At 39.6% G+C, this 17622-nt stretch overlaps 1 long non-coding RNA gene across 3 annotated transcripts in view; it reads right to left on the reverse strand.

The window, feature by feature from the left end:
• LOC141580804 (uncharacterized) overlaps positions 1 to 17622 on the reverse strand; it is a 262687-nt gene that overhangs the window by 150431 nt on the left and 94634 nt on the right. The gene's annotated exons all lie outside the window — the stretch shown is intronic.

Below are 17622 nucleotides of genomic sequence, written 5' to 3' on the forward strand. Positions count from 1 at the left end.
AGCATAATTATCTCTCTTACAGATGATAAAATGGAAGCCTAAAGGGAATGAATCATTTGCTTGAGTACATGTAATCAGTATCAGGATTATTCTAATCCAACACCCTGACTCCCATCACCATGTTACACAACATCTCCGAAGCCCAAGAAGAGACCTCTGGAAAAGAACTTCCCTCATAGAAAAGGATTCTGTGCAGCAGAGCCTAACTTTTCCCCTCAACTTTCCTTAGTGCATTTTCCCTTTTAGGACCCTGACACCACAATACCTAGTCTTGATAGTATGTTACTCTCCAAATAAAACTCCAACCCCCAATAGTAAAGAATCACCTTGAGTTGCCTTTGTTTTCCTTCACTCACATAGAAAAGACAGACTGAAATTTTGAAAAATGTCCACACCTAAGGAAAAATGTAGCTTAAAAATATGAAGAAAATATACAAATGATACAAAAAAGAAACATAAATATGGTTAATCTTATGAAGTACAGGTTTCTGATTTAGGCATAAATACCTAAGTGACTCATCCTACTCACCCATTCCATCCTTCCCCTTGCTTTTGGAAAATGTCTATAAATAAGCTCTCCAAGGCTTTGTGTTGTCTGCTTCAGGGTGGAGACACAGCAGAAGGCATGCTGAACTCCCATTGAAACCCCACGATCTAGTTCTTGCAGATAAAGGTTATTAGCTCCCCCTCCTATGAAACAGTTCTCATTCTGCTTCCACTCCCTCACCCAGTCCCCATTAAACTAATGGTCCTACTAAATATAGTCTACCAAGTAGAAGTTCTCAATATAATGACAACTTAACTAGGTAAGGATCCATAAAAGTTAGTTTAATTCAGTTAAGCAAACAATTATTCAGTTCCTATTATATGCCAGGCCCCGATACAGAGTAGTCATTTAATCAATATTGGTTGAATGAATAAATGAATAAACAAATAATTAAATAAATGTCTTGCCCTGTTCTAAGGCTACACAGGTGAATGAGACATATCCCAGCTCTCAAGGAGCAAGTTCACCTCTCAGGCTGAACATGTACACACTCAAACTTCAGCATACTCAAAAATCCTATTCATTTTTTTTTCCCTCTCTTTTGAGACAAGGTCTCACTCTGTCACCCAGGCTGATGTATTTTTGTGCTCCAGGCTCACTGCAGCCTCCACCTCCCTGGGCCCAGGTGATCCTCCCACCTTAGCCTCCCAAGTAGGTGGGACTAGAGGCATGCACCACTAATTTTTGTAATTTTTTTAGAGGGTTACACTATGTTGCCCAAGCTGGTCTCAAACTCCTGGGCTCAAGTGATCCTCTCACCTTGGTCTCCCAAAAGGCTGGGACTAGAGGTGTGAGCCACCACGGTTGGCCTTCATCTTCTTATTAAAAGTAAACTTTGTTCTCCTTTCTTACTTCCCTTATGCTCCCAATCGTGTTTAACCTCAGAGTCATTCATACTTGCCTCTCCATGGGTCCCCACATCTTCCAAGTCCATGGCCTCATTTTCCTTCCCATGATCACTTTCCTACGTCATGATTTTAACAGCTTCCATCTGAATAATTGCTGTACCTTCCTGACTGGACACTCCAGCTTGTCTGTCCTGTCCACCCTAACCCATGCCACCTACTCTCCACCTTGCCCCCAGAATCATCATTCTAAAACCTAATAATCTCATCAACTTTCTTGTTAAAAAACAATTGACTTTTCGTCATCCTCTATTGCAGTAGTCACGCCATTCATGATCACACAGCAGCCTCCACCTCCAATCTTACTTAAACCATACTCCTTTGTCTTACCTGACCTCCACATACATTTAGCCCAACCTCACTGAGTTATTATCTGCTCCAGAGCAAGCTTTACCTCCTACAGCCTCTGTGCATACATCTGGGCCATCCCTCCTGCCCGAAATGCCCTGACTGTGGGCCATGCCTGTTACGGTTCTATACCTCCTCCAAGGATGGATTTTAATTCTTTCTACTCCAAAGCATTTCCCTAATTGGAATGTCCTCCTTCTACTTTATTTCTCTCAATGAAATCCATTCATACTTTCATTATGGCATGTTTCACAGTCTTTCACATGTTAGAATCACTATCTGTCTCTGTGAGATTTTGAGCCCCAGGAGATCTTGGAGTCTATCTAACTCATCCATGTCAATCCCCAGAGTGCTCATTCCAGCTGTGGCTGAATTGGCTTGGTAGTAAAATATTTTGTCTGTAACTGAACTGAACATACATAGAATGATGCTAATGAGAAGTGACTGAGGTTTAAACCCAATTTAAAATAGAAGAAAATAAACAGTTTGCTTTGCATGAAGAGGACTTAGTACCCTGGTCATGAACTCTCTCAATCTCATCAGTCTTCCAGGAAATACAGTCTTCTGGGAAACCACTATAATTTTTCTACAAATGCAAAGTCAGATTCACAGGGGAGACTAGTGAGAGAGTTTCACTAACTCAAGTTTAATTCTTCACTACCACATGTACAACTCAAAGCACATGCCCTGCAGACAGTAGGTCAACAAGAGCAACGCTTAAAGATGACCTTAGTAAAGGACAAACTTGTTGGAAAACAATACAGGAACAAACTTTTAACTCGTCCAATGCCAGTTTCTGACCCATGCCAAAATATCATCTCTCGAAGATGAGAAGGCACTGGGAGAAGGGGTAAAAGAAAGGAATTGAGAATTCAAGAGTATGGAGACAAAGAGGAGGACCCACTAGCATCTGCTGGGTCCCACCCAGGGATTTTCCTTGTTCCACAACCTAATGTTTGCTTTCTGGACACCTACCTGGCACTTCACATCCTCTTGATTTGACCAACAATTCTGCATCTCATCTCTGGTCACACACTAATGGTTAGCCTGGGCTTTCTTGGATAACTACATGGGGTGTGGCATCCCCTTCAGATCCCTGACTCTAGTGGTTAATTGTATCTTTGATGGGAACAGAAGGATTTATGTCCCTGATCCCATATTCCTGAATCACCTCCAGCTTATCCGTCTACTGGTGAAAGAGACTCAAAAAGATGAATCTAGGGAAAAGATCGCCATGAACAATGTGTGCTTACCTGGTGTGTTCCCTCTATGTCAACCTCTACTTTAACCCACCAAGGGTGGCCTCAGCCATGGGATATAGGAAAATCTGAACATACAAGGCCACTTCTACACAAAAGAAACATGACAAAAAATGGACCATAATTCCTACTCGCTGGATGCCCTGACATTGACATCCCTCATTCCTTGAATTTTCAGTCACTGGTCAACTTGCACAGTCGAAATTAATTCTAACATAACCTCCACACTGAGACTTCTAATGCTGTCAGTTTCTTTTATCCCACCCTTCCCATAATGCACATCTCCAATCTTGCTCCACATGAATAATTTCACTGTACCATTACTGATACCAGCATTCCAATGATTTAATCAAAAATGCAAATTTTTGTTATCCAGAATCTAGCTGATTGGACTTCTGATTACTTTTGAGGGTTATACCATGTTGCCCTGGCTGATCTCGAACTCCTGGTCTCAAGAGTTAGGAGTCTCAGTGAGGAGGTTATGTTAGAATTAATTTTGACTGTGCAAGTTGACCAGTGACTGTAAATTCAAGGAATGAGAGATGTCAATGTCAGGGCATCCAGCAAGTAGGAATTTGGTCCATTTTTGCACAAAAAGCAATTTATTTTTTTGAAGAAAAATCTAAAGGACAACAAAAACTAATAGATATTTAAGTTTTTAGAAAATCACCTGCTAGAGACTGTCCCAGGATCAATCCATATTTAGCCCAATTTCCTGCAACTTCTCCATGTAAAATATTGTACAATGAGAATTTATAGTCTGACTGGCAACCCTCAGGCACTGTAAAATTCTTAATCATCAAAAATGCAATTATGCTCACTATACTGTAATTACTAAGGAAAGAAAGTGCACTCATACATTTTACAGAGATTTTCTAAAGAGAGGAAATGGTAGGTGGTTGGGGGAGAGTTTCTAATTAACTTTCAATTAATCAGAAATTCAAGTATAACCAGAAAACTCCACTTCTTAAGCATTCCATAAGCACTTGCTATGCACCAAGCACTCAATTACTATAAATTGGTAAAGTGCAAAAAAAGGCCATTTCCTAATTGATAGATGGAACCCTTTTCTGGAAATTCAATTTAACAGATGATTCTACTTTGGGTTTGTACATCAAGGGAGGTCATATGTAAGTACTCAAAGCTTTGAAATTTTTAAACATTTTAGGCCTCTAAATCCAAATGAGATAGCAAGAATAGTTTTTAAGTTTCATCTTCTGAAATCATGAAGGGTTTTCTGTTTTTCATAGGAATATCTTAACTGTAACGCAGGGTTTCAGGAGGGACAAACCATTTATGCTGCAAGTGACACACACACACAAAGAAAATCCTGTAACTCAGATTAAATTAATAAAGGATATTTGTTGAGTTGTAGCTGAGAAGGCTGGAGGAAGTTGCGGTGAGTTTGGATCCAGCAGCTGGAAAGATACTGCCCAGGGCTGAGTTCCATCTCTCTCCGTGGAGCTGACTTGCTCCTAAAGCTGTCACACTTCAGATCTCACATTCTCAGGCTTCTTCAGCCAGAGGAAGGGAGAAGTCTCTTCCTATAGCATTTGGAAGAAGTGCTACATTTTTCTTACCCAGAAACCCTAGCAAATATCTCCTCCTCTATGGTCCTGATTTGTTACAGATCCTTCACTGAGCCCATCACAGGACCAGAACAGATGAGATGGTCCTGACACTGGCTGATTGGGGGCCACCCTGGAACCAGGGGTGGGTTAAATCTTACCCAATCCCACATGGCTGAGAAGGAAGGAAGGTAGTTTCCCCAAAGGAAACTTTAAGAAGGAGAAAGGGAGAGTGATAGCTAAAATATAAATACATTGATGTCTAACTAGACCCTTAAATACAAAGCAAACTCTGAGGGCTTTACTCTTACTTGCCAGTCTTGGCATCAGGTCAATTGTAATTTTCCTGTCAGAACTTTTATTTTTTTTAAACATGTTTATTTCATGGAACTTCCCTGCGAGAGGGGTGAGAGGGTAGAGATAGCAATTTAAAGCTTCCCACATTGTTCTAGCATTCTGGTATCCTGGGGCAAAACATCAGAGATTCTGGGCAGGAAATCTCTATTACCTCTTTGAAAAAAATAGAAACTAGTGGTCAGACCCTGGAATATATAGATCAAAATTTTCTAATAATACTAATAGCTGACATTGGTTATGTGCTTACTATGAGCCAGGCACTATCAGCCCGTTACATGCATTAAATCATCTAATTTCACAGCAACCTCAGAAGTTGAAGCTGCAATAGCCTTATACTACATATGAGAAAACTGAGGCAGAAAGAAGTTATCTTATCCAAGGCCACACTCCTAGGAAATGGAAGGGCCGGCATCTGAACCCAAGCTGAACAGCTAGAGGAAGAATAGGTCATGATTCAAGAGTTCAGGGCTTTATTCTGGAGTGTAACTTGCCTGTTGGTGGAAAGAAACATTTTGGGATTTGATGATAAGCATGCTACTTAAATCTTCTCCAATCCAGCTTTAGGGGAATGCATTCCAAGTTCCTCGGGTGGGAGAACTATAAAATACCAAAAGTCCAAGGTCAGCCTCCTGCTGGGAGCCCAGCAAGAGTACCTTTTGCCATAGGAGTGATGGGCTCAACAAAATATTCATAACAGCAGGAGAGGCAGGGCCAGTGTGGGCAGCACAGGTGTCTCTTCTTTGGGTGAGAAATCAGAGTATATAGTGCCAGGTATAATAAAAAGAAACTGTAATGGTCTCCAAGGAGAAGAGCCTGTGCTGGCAAAAACTGTCAGGAGTGGGCTGGGGAGTTCAGGGACTTTGCCCTGAGATTCTTCTGGGTGGAGGACCTGGAACCAAAGACTATTATTGCCCCCCTTATAATTGTTAACTGCACTTTACAATTTGTCCCTCTAGCCAGTGTGACCTGAGAAAGTAAAGGTTACACATTATGGGACAAAATTAAAGGAAAAGTGTTACATTAGCAAATGCTGAGGGTCCTAGCAATTACCATGATTTCATCTTTTCACTATTCTTTTCTACCTTTCGCACAAGCATTAGAAGACAAGGATGGAATTCAAGAATCGCATGTTACAAAACACACCAGCCCGTTACACTAACTCTCCTGACCCACTGGAAATGGAGTGAATACAAAAGAGAGTCTTCAGTCCAAACCCAATGCAGGTTCTGACATGCACATGGTGATGAAAATCCTACAGCTCAAAGGACTAACGCAGCAAGGGCCAGCCAGCTCAGACACCAGAGGAGGGCAAAGAAAAGCTGAATGAGCAGTCCATGCAGCTCAAGATCAAATGTTGAAAGGAAGAGCCAAAGGTGCATTAAAATGTCTGCTGCTGGTTTCCACGCACATTGTCTTCTGCAAGCTTAAATGATTGAAAGAAAGGTCAAGGAAAGGGACCAAGAATTTCTGCCTTGGTGTCCTGGCTCACTTCCACCCAGTCTAAGTGATGGCTGGCTGCAATGTGCCTGCCACCTAATGGTGACACCAGTTACTTTCTTATTTAAGTGGCTGATTGCACTTTTCAAAACATAGAAATTTTTCTCCTCGCTCTAATTTAAGTGAAATGATAAGTGTATAAATTGCTTTGTTACAGTCCCAAACAGTAGCCCTGCTTGAATTTTTATGGTTCTAATGAAGATCCTGAGTATGCTTTTAAATATTAAATTTAAACATCAACTAGATGTAATGACAGCTTAAAAAATGTATCAGTGCATTGCTATGTTTAATGACTATAAAAAACCAAAAAAGGCTGGGCTTCATTGACTGTGTTCCTTCAAACCCAGGAATTTCGGGTAAATTTCCTGACACCTTCATTTTCTCCCTGAATCCTATATTTTAGCTGTTAAGTGAAGGTGCAGCAAAGAGTTTCAGAACCAAACATTAAAGTTAACAATCCTTCTTTAAGAAACACATTTTCTGCACCATCGTTTTCTCTGGCCACTTATTTCTTCTTTGCATTTTACACACACGTCATATCAAGATGTGTTCTTTGAAGGCGGTGCCCCCAGGTATGCCCTCTCTACCCACATCTTACATCTTATATCACAGGAGTGAACTGTTAAGGAATTTATACCACATTTAGAATCAGGGTAAAATTACCAGAAAACACAAAGGGCTAAAAACCCAATACCATACTTCACCAGGAAAAGTGATGGAAGGTGGATATTCGTAAATCATTTTTTTTTAAATGTTGTCTGATGAGACAAAAAAAAGCCCTCCACTGGTCATCTGTGGTTCTGCAGCTCCGCCGCTTGGCAGGTGTTGAAAGTAAATGTTTCCTGCACAAGCCATTCTAGAATTATATATATATATATACACATATATATATGTATATGTATATGTATATATATGTATATATGTATATTAGATGTATATGTGTGTATAAAAATTTTGCTCTGGGGAATATTTTAATCTGCTTGACTGTAGTAATCATTTCTCTATGTATATGTATATCAAAATACCATGCTGTGCATCTTAGCTATATAAAATTAAAATATATTTAAAATGCATTTTTTTAAAATTCAGTTTGAGGGCATGGAGGATGACCAAGAGGGTGATGGGGCTGGTTTTTGGCAAGGAATCATCAAAGCAAAACTGTGAAAGGAGGCATAATGATATTCGCTTTCTATTGGAGGATTATCTATGCAATTACTTTAATAGCAATTGTAATGACATTAAATCTGGTGCCTCAAAGTGGTGAAGATGATGAGCCCAAAGGACATAAAATCAAACAATTTAACTGTAAATTGGCTTTTTGTCCTTTCACTTTCAGCCCTCCCTTACCACACTGATAAAGGCTAAATGCTCAGATCACTGCCAGTCATTTTTTAGATTGTGGATGTCTTGTAAACCAAGCAAATTACCCTACATATGCAAGATCCATTGTGACATCACACAGCCACATATTAATAAATGTTTATGCCACATCCTCAAAGGCAGGAGAAACTACATTTAAGGAAAATAATACCTAGGTTAGAAATAATGGCTGGTATTGCCAGTAAGTAAAAGGAAGGGGTATAGGAGAAGGAAGTTAAGGCGTTGCGCCATGGCCTCTGCCTGCAGCTGTCTGCAGCCCAACTCGATTTGTTACCCACCTTCCTGAAAGAGCCTTAGGCTACCAGGGTCTGGGTGAGCCACAGAGACTGAAGGGGGGACGTGCTGGAAAAGGCTGACCATCTCATTGCTGCGTGCTTCTTCAAGCCAGAGCTTATTTTCCTGCCTTCCAGACAGGAAGGGTAGGCTGTTAGAGCCTAAGTTGTGTCTCACATGAGCTCTGGTTTTATGAATTGTCAGCCACGTCAAAGGCACTATTGGGGTCTGCCTTGGGATTTTTTTCCCTTTTCAACCTTTTTGTTTTTAGCTTATACTACAGGATTTTTAAATTCACACCCTGGATAAATTCATTATTATAATTATGGTCATCAAAGAGGCTTCTCACAATGGACAATAAATACGTAACATCAACTCAAAGGAGGATAGTTCAATATCTAAAACCCAGGTAAGAAGGTTGGAAGTTTCTGGACCTGTGTTCCTCAAGCATTTGTATGCATCTTCAACTGGGTGACTCACACCTTCCTCCTGTTATAAAGCACTACCCTTGTGTATTGCTGCTTGGCTGACTCCCACTCCGAGAAATTCTAGTTATAAAGGGTAGAGCCTAGACATGAGCATTTTTTTAATTTCCCCAGATACATCTATCATATCATCAGGATCAATGGTCCTAATTTTATTTTACTTTATTTCTAATTTGTTATTTTTAAATTTTGCGGTTACAAAGCATCTCACGTACTCCATCAATATATATACATAGTAGATATATATTTATGGTGTACAAAATATGCTTTGATACAAGCATGCAATGCATAATCACATCATGGAAGATGGAGTATCCATCCCTCAAGCATTTATCCTTTGTGTTACAAAACACACACACACACACACACACACACACACTCTCTCTCTCTCTCTCTCTCTTTCAGTTATTTTTAAATGTACAATGAAATTATTATTGACTCTAGTCACCCTGTTGTGCTGTTAAATACTACACCTTATTCATTCCTTCTAATTATTCTTTTTGTATCCTTTAACCATCTCCACTTCCTCTCCACACCCCTACTATCCTTCCTAGCCTCGGGTAATCATCCTTCTACTCCCTATCTCCATGAGTTCAATTGTTTTGAGTTTTAGATCCCACAAATCAATGAGAACATGCAATTTGTCTTTCTGTGCCTGGCGTATTTCACTTAATATAATGACCTCAGGTTCTATCCATGTTGTTGCAAATGACAGGATCTCATTCTTTTGCATGGCTGAAGAGTACTCCACTGTGTGTAAGTACTATACTTTTTTAATTCAATCACCTGTTGATGAACACTTCAGTTGCTTTCAAATCTTGGCTATTGTGAACAGTGCTGCAACAAACATGGGAGTGCACATATCTTTTCAATATACTGATTTCCTTTCTTTTGGGTACATACCCAGCAGTGGGATTGCTGGCTTATATGGTAGCCTTATTTTTAGTTTTTTGAGGAACCTCCAAACTGCTCTCTGTAGTGGTTGTACTAATTTACATTCCCACCAACAATGCACGAGGGTTTCCTTTCCTCCACATCCTTGCCAGCATTTGTTATTGCCTGTCTTTTGGACATAAACCATTTTAATTGGGATGAGATGATATCTCATTGTAGTTTTGATGTGCATTTCTCTGATGATCAATGATGCTTAGCACCTTTCTATATGCCTGTTTGGCCTTTGTATGTCTTCTTTTCAGAAATGTCTATTCAAACCTTTTGCCCACATTTTAATCAGATTATTAGATTTTTTCATATGAAGAGTTCAGGTTATTTGATTCTTTTCCTATAAAGAATATATAAGGAGCTCAAGAGTTGTTTGAGCTCCTTATATATTCTTGTTATTAATTCCTGTTAAGACGTGAAGTTTGCAAATATTTTCTACCATTCTGTGGGCTGTCTCTTCACTTTGTTGTTTCCTTTGCTGTGGAGAAGCTTTTTAACTTGATGTGATCCCATATGTCCATTCTGCTTTGGTTGCCTGTGCTTGTGGGGTATTGCCCAAGAAATTTTTTCCCAGAACAATGTCCTGGAGATTTTCCTCAATGTTTTTTGCAGCCATTTCATAGTTTGAGGTCTTGGATTTAAGTCTTTAATCTATTTTTATTTGATTTTTTAATATGGTGACAGAAGTTTCACCATATAAACGCTATATGTTTCATTCTGCCTGTACCATGCTGTTTTAGTTGCTATAGCTCTGTAATATAATTTGAAGTCAGGTAATGTGATTCCTCCAGTTTTGTTCTTTCTATTTAGGAGAGTTTGGGCTATTCTAGGTCTTTTGTGCTTCCATATAAATTTTAGGGCTTTTTTTTTTCTATTTCTGTGAAGAATGTCATTGGTATTTTGATAGGGATTGCATTGAATCTGTAGATTGCTTTGGGTAATATGGACATTTTAACAATATTTTTCTTCCAATCCATAAACCATGGAATATCTTTCTGGTTTACGTATTTAGATGTCCTCTTCAATTTCTTCCATGAGTGCTTTAGTTTTCATGATAGAGAACTTTCACTGCTTTGGATAAGTTAATTCCTAGGTATTCAATTTTATATGTGGCTATTGTAAAAGGGATTTCTTTCTTCTTCTTTTTCAAATTGCTCACTGTTGGTATATAGAAATGCTACTGACTTTTATATGTTGATTTTGTATCCTGCAACTTTACTGAATTTGTGTATCAGTTCTAATAGTTTTTTGGCAGAGTCTTTAGGTTTTTCCAAATATAAGATCCTATTATTTGCAAACAAGAGTAATTTGACTTCTTCTTTTCCAATTTAAATGCCCTTTCTTTCTTTCTCTTGTCTGACTGTTTTAGCTAGGGCTTCCAGTACTATCTTGAATAATAGTACTATCTTGAATAAATATTCCCATCTCCTCTATTTTTCAAAATAGTTTGAGTAGCCTCCACTACTTTTCAAGATAGTTTGAGTAGGATTGGTAATAGTTGTTTAAATTTTGGTAGAATTTGGCAGTGAAGCCACTGGCTCCAGGCCTTTTCTTTACTGGGAAACTTTTTATTATGGCGTCAATTTCATTACTTTTTATTAGTCTGTTCCGGTTTTAGATTTCTTTATGGTCCAATCTTAGTAAGTTGAATATTTCCAGAAATTTGTCAGTTTCTCCTAGATTTTCCAATTTATTGCCAAATAGTTGCTCATAGTAGCCACTAGCAATTCTTCAAATATCTATAGTATCAGTTGTAATGTCTCCTTTTCCGCCTCTGATTTTATTTGGATCCTCTCTTTTTTTCTTAGTCTAGCTAAAGGTTTGTCAATTTTGTTTAACTTTTCAAAAAACTAACTTTGTTTTATTAATCTTTTGTATTATTTTCTTCATTTCAATTGTATTTATCTCTGCTTTGATCTTTATTATTTTTCTTCTACTAATTTTGGGTTTGATTTACTCTTGCTGTCCTAATTCTTTAACATGCATCATTAGATTGCTTATTTGAAGTTTTCCTTTCTTTTTTGACACAGGCACATATAGCGATAAACTTTAGTACTGCTTTTGCTGTATCATATGTTTTGGGATATTGTGTTTCCCTTATCATTTATTTTAAGAAATTGTTCCATTTCCTTCTTAATTTCTTCATTGACCCCCTGATCATTCAGGAGCATATTGTTTAATTTCTATGCATTTGTATAGTTTCCAAAATTCCTCTTGTTATTGATTTCTAGTTTTATTCCACTGTGGTCAGAGAAGATGCTTTATAATATTTCAGTTTTTCTGAAAATCTTAAGACTTGTTTTTGTGACCTAATATATGGTCTATCCTTGAGAATGATGCATGTGCTGAGGAAAATAATCCATATTCTGAAGACCTTGGATGAAATAAATGTTCTATAATATCTATAAAGTCCATTTGATTTTATAGTGCACATTAAGTCTGATGTTTCTTCGCTGATTTCTGTCTGGAAGATCTGTCCAATGCTGAAAATGGGGTGTTGAAGTCTCTACTTATTATTGTACTGGGGCCTATCTCTCTCTCTTTAGCTCTAGTAATATTTGCTTTATATATCTCAATGCTCCAGCACTCAGATATATATGTTTGGGGACATATATATTTAAAATTGTTATACCTTCTTGACCCCTTTATTGTTATATAGTAACCTTTACCACTTCTATAGTTTTTGTCTTGAAAGCTATTTTGTTTTATATAAGTACAGTTACTCCTGCTCTTTTTTGGTTTTCATTGGCATGGAATATCTTTTTCCATCCTTTTATTTTAAGTCTATGTGTGTCTTTACAGGGGAAGTGTGTTTCTTACAGCAACAGATGAATAGATCTTGGTTTTTTGACCATTCAAACAGTCTATGTCTTCTGATTGAAGAGCTTAGCTCATTTACATTCTATTAATATTGAAAATTAAGAACTTACTCTTGCTATTTTGTTATTTGTTTTCTGATTATTTTGTGGTCTTCTTTTCTTCTTTCTTTCTTTTCTGTCTTCCTTTTACTAAAGGTAATTTTCTCTGGCGATATGATTTAGTTCTTCCTTTTTATTTTTTGTGTATCCATTGTATGTTTTATGGTTTGAGGTTACCATGAGCCTTGCAAATACTATCTCATACCCCATTATTTTAAGCTGATAAAAACACTGTTTACAAACAAATAAGAAAGCAAAAAGAAAACTAATAAATATTCTATGTCAACTTTATCTCTCCACTTTTTAACATTTTGTTGTTTCTATTTATATCTTATTCCACTGTCTATGTGTTAAAACATTGTTGTGGATAGTATTTTTGATTCGTTCATTGCTTAGTCTTTCTACTTAGTATAAAAGTAGTTTACACACCATAGTTAACAGTATTATCATATTCTGTGCTTTTCTGTGTACTTACTATTACCAGAGACTTTTGTACCTTTAGATGATTTCTTTTTGTTCATTAATGTCCTTTTCTTTCTGATTAAAGTACTCCCTTTAGCATTTCTTATAAGACAAGCCTGGTGTTGATGAAATCCATCAGCTTTTGTTTGTCTGGGAAATTCTTTATTTCTCCTTCATGTTTGAAGGATATTTTCACCGAATATACTATTCTAGGGTAAAAGTTTTTTCCATCAGGACTTTAAATTTGTCATGCCACTCTCTCCTGGCCTGTAAGATTTCCAGTGAAAAGTTGGCTGTCCGACATATTGGAGCTCCATTGAATGTTATTTATTCCTTTTCTCTTGCTGCTTTTAGAATCCTTTCTTTATCCTTGACCTTTGAGAGTTTGATTAAATGCCTTGAGAGAGTCTTCTTTGAGTTAAATCTGCTTGGTGTCCTGTAGCCTTCTGGTAGGTGGACATTGACATCTTTCTCTAGGTTTGCAAAGTTCTCTGTTATTATTCCTTTGAATAAACGTTCTATCCTTCTCTTTCTCTACCTCCTCTTTAAGGTTAATAACTCTTTAGATTTTCCCTTTTGAAGCTATTTTCCAAATGTTGTAGAAGCATTTCACTGTTTTTTGTTCTTTTTTCTTTCCTCTCTTCTGACTGTGTATTTTCAAATAACATGTCTTCAAGATCATTAGTTCTTTCCTCTGTTTGATCAATTATGCTACTAAAAGACTCTGATGCATTCTTCAGTCATACACTGAGCCATGAGCTCACTGATTGCATTTTTCAGCTCCAGAATTTCTGCTTAATTCATTTTAGTTATTTCAATCTGTTAATTTATCTGATAGAATTCTGAATTCCTTCTGTGTTATCTTTATTTATTTATATTTTTTTAGCTTCCTCAGAATGCAATTTTGAATTCTCTGTATGAAAGTTCACATACCTCTATTTCTTCAGTATTGGTATCTGGTGACTTATTTAGTTCATTTGGTGAGGTCATACATTCCTGGGCAGCCTTGATACTTGAAGATCTTTCTCTGAGCATTGAAGAGTTAAGTATTTTTTCACAATCTATGCAGTCTGGGCTTATTTGTACTTATCCTTCTTGGGAACGCTCTGCAGATATTCAAAAAGACTTGGGTGTTACGATCTAAGCTGCATTTGCTTTAGGGGGCACCCCAAGCCAAGTAATGCTGTGTTTCTTGCAGACTTGTAGAAGTACTGCCTTGACAGTGTTGGACAAGATCCAGGAGAATTCTCTGGGTTACCAGACAGAGATTCATGCTCACTTCCTTTACTTTCTTCCACACAAATGGAGACTCTCTGTTCTGAGCCACCTGCGGCTAGGGTTAGAGTGACACAAGCAACCCTGTGGCCACCACCACAAGGACTGCTCTGAGTCAGACCTGAAGCCAACACAGCAGTGGGTTTTGCACAAGTCCTTCTGCAACCACTCCCTGGCTACTGCCTATGTTCGCTCAAGGTCCTGAGCTCTACAATCAGCAGGTAGCAAAACTAGCCAGGCCTGTGTCCTTTCAATCAGGGTGTAAATTTCCCTAGGCTTTGTATGGGTCCAGGGGTGCCATCTGGGAGCCAGGGACTAGAGTCAAAAACCTTAGAAGTCTATCTGGTGTTCTGTTGGACTGTGGCTGAGCTGGCACTCAAACCACAAGATGCAGTCCTTCCCCCTCTTCCCTACCCTTTCTAAAGGCAGAATAGCCTCACCCCATGGCCACTGCCATCACAGACCCATGAGAAAGTACTGCCAGACTACCAGTGACATTCACTTAAGGCCCAAGGGCTATTCAGTCGGTTGTGGTGAGTGCTGCCTGGCCTTGGCTTCACCCTTCAGGGCTGTGGGCTCCTCCCTGGCCCAGAGCCAGTCCAGAAATGCCATCCAAGAGCCAAGTTCTGGAATCAATGACCCCAAGAATCCACTTGATCCTCTACCCCTCTGTGGCCCAGCTGGTGCCTAAGGTGCAATACGAAGTTCCCTTCAGTTTTCCCCCACACTTCTCAAGCAAAGGGAGTCTTGCCTCATCGCCACCACAGCTGGGAATGTGCTAAGTCTCATGTGAAGCCAGCAAACCTCAGAGTCTCACCCAAGGCTTTCGACATAGTACCTGAGTATTGCTGCTGGTTATTCAGGGCTAAAGAATAACCTAAGGGCTCTTTAGTTAGTCGGTGATAGGTCCTGCAAAGACTGGGTCCTTCCCTTCAAAGGAAGCAGTTTCCTTTCTGGCCCAGGGTGTGTCTAGAAATATCATCTGGGAGCCAAGACCTAGAAAGGGAGCCTTATAACTCTAACCAATGCCCTATCCTGCTGTGGCTGAGCTGGTATCTGAGATGCAAGATAAAGTCGTCCCACTCTTCCCTCTCCTCTCCTCAAGTGGAAGGTAGGGAGTCTCTTTTGGAACCACAAGCTGTGCAGCCTGGCGTTGGGGAAGGGATAATGCCAGCACTCCCTTAGACACCCCAGCTGCTAATTCAGCAGGTCATGTACCCCACACAAGTGCACCGGCCCTGGGCCCAATTCAGCACTAGGACTCACCTAGGAGTTGCATTCCTTGTGGTCTAGACTGTGTTTCAGGTTTACTCAGGACCTCCAAGCACTTCTGCCTGCAGAGGCAAGATTTGTGGGGAACTCCAGTTCTGACCACTAGGATCAGTGACTCCCTTCTGGGTAGGGCTGGTCCAAATGCTCCCTCCATTGGTGGGCATCAGCTGAGTTTCGTCTGATATTGTCCTCTAACCTCAGGGCAGCACTGAGTCCAGTGCTCACAGCTGCTGTGTTCTCCCTCTCCTGAGCACGTACAAACACCCTGTGCATCATACCACCACTGCCAGGGGAGGAGGGAGCAGTGACATCAGTGACTCGAGACTGTGTTTCTCACCTCTTCAGTGCCTCCTTCAGTGACATGACGTTAAACCCAGGTACTGTGAGGGCTCACCTGAGTTTTGGTTCTCTGAAGGTGGTTTTTGTGTGTGGACAGTTGTTAAATTGCTGTCTTTGCAGGGACGGGGGCAGTGAGATGATCAGCAGAGACCTCCATTCCACCATCTTGCTCCACTCCCGAGAGCCCTCGTTTTAAATGATTGGGTCTAATTTACATACTCATTTGACATCCTTTAAGCCTAATGTGAGAGTTCAATAAGGAGTTATTAATGGTGAACTCCAAGGGGATTTGAGTGTGAACTCCCACTAGTGAACCTCTGAGTGGTCACAAGTCTTCCCTGACGTTTATGAGAGGCTGGCAGAAGAGGGGTACATTTCTTAACACATTAGCGACCTGGTGATACTAACGTATCTTCCTAATAGTTCTGTAATATTTTGCTTTACATTCTAAAGACAAAGAATCAATAGGATTTTCTGAACTGCGAGCTGCATCTTTGTTCCTCCCTCTCATCCTGAAAACAAAGGAAAAAGTAACAGGTATCACAGCCCTTTCCCAAAGGATTGTTAGTTTGAAAACAATAGCTCCAACTGACAAAATTAAAATCTTAGTGTGTCAAAAATGATGGTAAGTTAAGTGTGTTGGACCTCCTAATAATAGAAAATTGGCCAAACATCTAAAAAGATCAGCCTTCAGGCCGGGTACAGTGGCTCCTGCCTGTAATCCCAGCACTTTGGGAGGCCAAGGCAGGTAGATCACACGGTCAGGAGATTGAGACCATCCTGGCTAACATCATGAAACCCCATCTCTACGAAAAACACAAAAAAAATTAGCCGGGTGTGGTGGCACCAGCCTGTTACCCCAGCTACTCGGGAGGCTGAGGCAGAATTGCTTGAACCCAGGAGGCAGAGGTTGCAATGAGCCGAGATGGCACCACTGCACTCCAGCCTGGGCTCTGTCTCAAAAAAAAAAAAAAATCTGAAGGATTGTCTTGGGAAGCAGGAGCCAATGCAACAGGGTCCCAGAGTTTTTTGCATGTATTCTATAAATAGGCAAGCCAGGCAAGGCTTCAGATCCTTGGACTGAACTTTAATGTCACAAACTGAGTCTCCTCTCCTCTTCCATAAAATAAGGTCAATACGACTGGCCCTACTGACCATAGAGTTGTCGTGGAGACCAAACTGATCTAATGGAGAGAAGAGGGTGTCATCAAATATGAAGCCTCTTACAAATGACGAGCTTTAGTCTGGGTCAATAAGAAAAGACACCACAGCTACCAGCAGATGCTGCCGACTTATCAGACGCTACACAAGAGACTGTTCTAATTCCCTCACACATGTTTTGCCAACTATTATTCCTCCATTACATAAAATGGTCCATAATCTAGGTATTAGAAACCAAGTTTATTCCAAGCGCTCACAGCACAGTTCAATAAATCTTCCGTATAAATCTAAAACCAAATCAGATATGTAGAAACAGAAAAGAATGATAGTTGTAATGGTGGTTGGGAATGTGAGATGTAGATCAAAGGATATAAAGTTTCAGTTTTGTAGGATGAATACGTTTAGAGATCTCATGTATAGCATGAGGACCCTAGTTAATAATATTGTATTGTACACAGAAAACTTGCTAAGAGCTTATGTTTTAGGTACTTTTGCCACAAAGAGAGAGTGAGAGATGGAAGGAGGCAGAAAGGCAGGAAGGCAGACGGGAGGAAGGAAGGAGGTAAGGAAACTCTATGAGATGCTGAAGATGTTAACAAATGTTAATTTGCTTGATGGTAGCAATCACTTCCAT

The sequence above is a fragment of the Saimiri boliviensis genome, chromosome 13 (genome assembly GCF_048565385.1).
Source record: "Saimiri boliviensis isolate mSaiBol1 chromosome 13, mSaiBol1.pri, whole genome shotgun sequence".
Classification (NCBI taxonomy): domain Eukaryota; kingdom Metazoa; phylum Chordata; class Mammalia; order Primates; family Cebidae; genus Saimiri; species Saimiri boliviensis.